The following is a 6,000-nucleotide window of genomic DNA, read 5'->3' as shown; positions in this document are numbered from 1 at the left end:
AAGTGTGCATTCACCTATATTTCATGAAAGTGTATATTTACGTAGATAATTTATATTTTATGAAAAATGTGCATCCACATTATGAAGTCACTGATCAGTAATGTAATCTTGGAACAAACTAGATTACTTTAGGTAAATAATAAATACTTTCAATGCAGCTACAAGGGTTTGACACTCCTCAATCGATGCATCCTTAGTGCCTTCTGTTCCCTAGAACTTTGTTCAGTGCTCTGCAGATGACTCCAGGGACTGAAGGTGTATTCTACACCAACGTCACCCGGTCCGGATGGGATGCATCCTAGGTTGCTGAAGGAAGTAAGGGTGGAAATTGCAGAGGTGCTGGCCATAATCTTCCAATCCTCCTTAGTAATGGGGGTGGTGCCTGTGGACTGGAGAATTGCAAAAGTTATACTCTTATTCAAAAAAGGGTGTAAGGATAATCCTGGCAACTACAGGCCACTCAGTTTAACCTCAGTGGTGGGGAAGCGTTTAGAAACGATAATCCAGGACAAAATTAATGGTCACTTGGACAAATTTGGATTAATAAAGGAAAGCCAAGATGGATTTGTTAAAGGCAAATCGTGTTTAACTAACTTGAATGAGTTTTTTGATGAGGTAACAGAGAGGGTTGATGAGGGCAATGCGGTTGATGTTGAGTATATGAACTTTCAAAAGGCGTTTGATAAAGTGCCACGTAATAGGCTTGTCAGCAAAATTGAAGCCCGTGGAAAAACAGGGGCAGTGGCGGCATGGATACAAAATTGGCTAAATGACAGGAAACAGACTGTAGTTGTGAACTGTTGTTTTTCGGACTGGAGGAAGGTATACAGTGGTGTTCCCCAGGGGTCGGTACTAGGACCACTGCTTTTTTTGATATATATTAATGACTTGAACTTGGGTGTACAGGGCACATTTTCAAAATTTGCGGATGACACAAAACTTGGTAGTGTAGTAAACAGTGAGGAGGATAGTAATAGACCTCAAGAGGACATAAACAGGCTGGTGGAATGGGCGGACACATGGCAGATGAAATTTAACACAGAGAAGTGCAAAGTGATATATTTTGGCAGGAAGAATGAGGAGAGACAATATAAACTAAATGGTACAATACTAAAGTGGGTGCAGGAACAGAAAGATCTGGAGATATCTTTGAAGGTGGCAGGACAGGTTGAGAAAGCGGTTTAAAAAAGCATACGGGATCCTGCATAAATAGAGGCATCGAGTACAAAAGCAAGGAAGTTATTTTGAACCTTTATAAAACACTGGTTCGGCCACAACTGGAGTATTGCATCCAATTCTGGGCACCGCACTTTAGGAAAGATGTGAAGGCTTTAGAGAGGGTGCAGAAAAGATTTACCAGAATGGTTCCAGGGATGAGGGACTTCAGTTACATGGATAGACTGGAGAAGCTGGGGTTGTTCCCCTTAGAGCAGAGAAGATTAAGAGGATATTTGATAGAAGTGTTCAAAATCATGAAGGGTTAAGATAAAGTAAAGAGAAACTATCCCCATTGGCGGAAGGGTCGAGAACCATAGGACACAGATTTAAGGTGATTGGCAAAAGAACCAAAGGCGACATGAGGAAGCGAGTAGTTATGATCTGGAGTGCGCTGCCTGAAAGTCAGGTGACGAAGGAGATAATCTCCGAAAGCTTGTGATTTTCAAATAAAACTGTTGGACTATAACCTGGTGTTGTAAGATTCCTTACATTTGTCCACCCCAGTCCATCACCGGCATCTCCACATCATAAGTACCATCTGAGACATGGGATGAGAGGAGACAGCAGTTTTGGAATCATGTCCATGTATCTGTTGTTTCGATTATAAACTCACACAGTCAATGGTTGTAAATTTTTTTTTAAAAATCTGTTTGGGTTGTTTTTGTCCGCATTCCAATGGATGTCAGGACATTCGCAACAATCAGTACGCAGTATGCAGTTGATATATGATATGGTTCACATTGAACAATCATTGCAAGCTTATAGAGTGAAAGCAATGGATTACCTGCAAATAACAAAATTGTTATCTATCACCTTATTGTAATTAATCAATTTTAAAATTCTGTTAGGTGCTGCTCTTTTCTGGAAAAGAAACCCCACCCTTTAAAATGTGGCTGTGATTAAGTTATTAATTGTTACAAAATGTCTCATTGGAGTTTCTGGGGAGGAAATGAGTTTTCTGTATAAGAAGTCTGGGTTCGCTGCTGTCGTGATTAGAAGCTTCTTATCTTTAATCTTTTAAAAGAGCTGCATTCTTCATTGGAAGAGAAGCTTTTTTGCTCAACCTGAAGGAATGCCTGCAGAATTCGAAACAAAAACCGATCGTACTTCTCGGAGAGGTGGGATGTGGCAAGAGTTCTCTCGTGGCCCAGGCGTCCCTTTTGGCTTCTGACTGGGTCTCAGGGTAAGTACCTGCTCTTTGCTGTATAATGTTGGCTCATTTATAACATTGGACATCAGTTTATTCGAACAATCTCGTGCTTTGTCAACCTAATGGCCATACATTTTAGTTTCAGGACTGCCTTTCAATGGATAGTTGGGATATTGTAATATGTTATAATATATTATATTTAATATATTGTAATATAGTTGGCATTAAGTTATTTCAGTTCCCTAGAGTACCAACCACCAAAACAACTCAGAATTGTTCAATGCATTTACTGCCAAGTGGAATGTCAAGCCTACTTTACTACAAACCTAGTTTCAGATAACACATTTGAAGGTGAATTGATAGAAAACATTGAAAGTCATAGAATCATAGAAAGTTACGGCACAGAAGGAGGTCATTCGGCCCATTGTGTCCGTGCTGGCCGAAAAAGAGCTATCCGGCTTAATCCCACTTTCCAGCACTTGGCCCGTAGCCTTGTAGGTTATGGCACTTCAACTGCATATCCAAGTACTTTTTAAACGAGTTGAGGGTTTCTGCCTCTGGGTGAAAAAATTTCTCCTCAGCTACCGTCTAATCCTTCTACCAATTACTTTAAATCTATGCCCCCTGGTCACTGACCCCTCTGCTAAGGGAAATAGGTCCTCCCTATCTACTCTATCTAATCCCGTCATAATTTTATATACCTCAATTGAACCTCCCCTCAGCCTCCTTTGTTCCAAAGAAAACAACCCCAGCCTGTCCAATCTTTTCTCATAGTTAAAATTCACCAGCCCTGGCACATCCTCGTAAATCTCCTCTGTACCCTCTCTAGTGCAATCACATCTTTCCTGTAATGTGGTGACCAGAACTGTACACAGTACTCAAGCTGTGACCTAACCAATGTTTTATACAGTTCTAGCATAACCTCCCTGCTCTTGTATTCTATGCCTTGGCTAACAAAGGAAAGTATCCCGTATACCTTTTTAGCCACCTTATCTACCTGTCTTACTACCTTCAGGGATCTGTGGACATGTACTCCAAGGTCTCTTTGTTCCCCTACATCTCTCAGTATCCTCCTATTTATCGTGTACTTCTTTGCCCTCCCCAAATGCATTACCTCACACTTCTCTGGGTTGAATTCCATTTGCCACTTTTCTGCCCACCTGACCAGTCCATTGATATCTTCCTGCAGTCTATAGCTTTCCTCCTCACTATCAACCACACAACCAATTTTTGTATCATCTGCAAACTTCTTGATCAAGCCCCCCACATTCAAGTCCAAGTCATTAATATATACCACAAAAAGCAAGAGACCTAGTACTGAGCCTTGCAGGACCCCACTGCAAACAGCCTTCCAGTCACAAAAACACCCGTCGACCATTACCCTTTGCTTCCTGCCACTGAGCCAATTTTGGATCCAACTAGCCACTTTCCCTTGTATCCCATGGGCTTTTACTTTTTTGACCAGTCTGCCATGTGGGACCTTGTCAAAAGCCTTGCTAAAATCCATGTACACTACATCAAACGCGTTACCCTCATCGACCCTCCTTGTTACCTCCTCAAAAAATTCAATCAAGTTAGTCAGACATGACCTTCCCTTAACAAATCCATGCTGACTGTCCTTGGTTAACCCGTGCCTTTCTAAATGATGATTATGCTGTCCCTCAGAATTGATTCCAATATTTTGCCCACTACCGAGGTTAGACTGACTGACCTATAATTACTTGGTCTGTCTCTTCCTTTTTAAACAATGGTACAACGTTAGCAGTCCTCCAATCCTCCGGCACCACACCTGTAGCCAGGGAAGATCGGAAAATGATGGTCAGAGCCTCCGCTATTTCCTCCCTTGCTTCTCTTAGCAGCCTGGGATACATTTCACTGGGCCTGGCGATTTATCTATTTTCAAAGATGCTAAACCCCTTAATACTTCCTCTCTCACTATGTTTATCCCATCCAATATTTCACACTCCTCCTCCTTAACTACAATGTCTGCATTGTCCCCCTCTTTAGTGAAGACAGACGCAAAGGATCTATTAAGAACCATACCCACATCTTCCGCCTCCACACATAGTCTCTAATCGGCCCTACTCTTTCCTTAATTATCCTCTTGCCCTAATATCAATGATTTATCTAATGTTTTGCTTTGATAGCAAACCGCTTCAAGGATTTTCTATGGTTACAAATTGTGTTTCAGTGAAAACTGTTGGAGTCAAGTACTTAAGATAGCATTGAATTAATGGATGTATATTAGTATGTCAACGTTGACTTATGCCCTGTGTAAACTTTACAGTAATACCCTGCCAACAAAACAAAAAGACTTGATTAAACTGGTTAGGACACAAATTGGCAGATATACAGCAGATAATTTTTAACCTGTTCTGCTTGTTTCTATTCACTAAAAACTATAGAACTATATATGTAGGAGCTTGAGATAACAAATGAAAGTCAAGGCCTGAATTTATACTTGCGAATATCAGCATCTGAAACCTGTTTAAATGAGATAACGTCACCATTAAAATAGTGGAAAAAGGAACATAATCCATATGCTAATATTTGCACAGCATAACTTGAAGGACCAATTGAGCAAGGAAACATGAGATGTGGAAATGAAAACTAAATGAATGAGATTGGAGAATCCCAAGAAGGAATGCTCACCCCCATATAGAAGACATCAAACTTACTGTAGAGGATCTACAATTGTTCAGATATTTTTGAAAGATTTGACATTTTCATCAGGATCAAAGAGATGATCATAGCCTGCTTCTAAACTGCATGGGTGCCATCTCAATACACAATCTAAATTGTTTATAAATGATTTTTGTGGGCCTAGTCTACATTTCACAGCAATTAATTAATCTGAATTAAGATTAGGATTGTAATTTATTGCTACATGTAAATACGGCTAACAGCTATCCTAGTAACTTTGCAGCTATAGCGCTGCCTTTCCAGTTTGGTGGAGTTCAATTCCCAGGATGGTTTGTCATTCAGATCTACCTGCCATAGTGGGAATGTGCTTGTCTTTCTCAGTTTGTTCACTATTTTGAGTGCCCGGTGATAGTGGAATGTTCTAATAGGACTTAGAGGAGCACCAAACTGACAGTGGTCGTCTCCTCCTAATAGAGTTTTATTTATTTTTAAAGTATATGAACAGCCTTGTTTCACACCACATTCTTAGGTGCTTAAATGTAAAACCCAGTCCTGGTCATTACAACGTGGCTAGTGAAATATTGCAGTTACATTATTTGGTATAAAGAAAACACCTTTGTGCTAGAACCATAGACCATCTCTTTCTTTCCTATTGTGGTGCAATGTGCTGCAGGTTTAAAGCTGACATGTCTTGTTGATTCCAGAGACCTGCGGAAAATTGTTCGTTTTGTTGGCATCACTGGAGAAAGCAGAAGTATTCGCTTGCTTCTTCGCAGCCTGTGCTTCCAACTTGCTGAAATATACAACAAAGCAATACATTTCTCAGAGGTATTATAATTAAATATAGAATATTTTAAAGTTACATGAGAGTAATTTTCACCATTCTGGGCGGTATTCTAGTGGAGCGGATCGCCCAACCATTTTAGAACTGGCCCAGTTTTCATCCCGCTGATTTCAACGGAATGAAAGTCGGGATGGTTCTACAACAG

The sequence above is a fragment of the Heptranchias perlo genome, chromosome 4 (genome assembly GCF_035084215.1).
Source record: "Heptranchias perlo isolate sHepPer1 chromosome 4, sHepPer1.hap1, whole genome shotgun sequence".
Classification (NCBI taxonomy): domain Eukaryota; kingdom Metazoa; phylum Chordata; class Chondrichthyes; order Hexanchiformes; family Hexanchidae; genus Heptranchias; species Heptranchias perlo.
Note: the sequence above shows the minus strand (reverse complement) of the source record.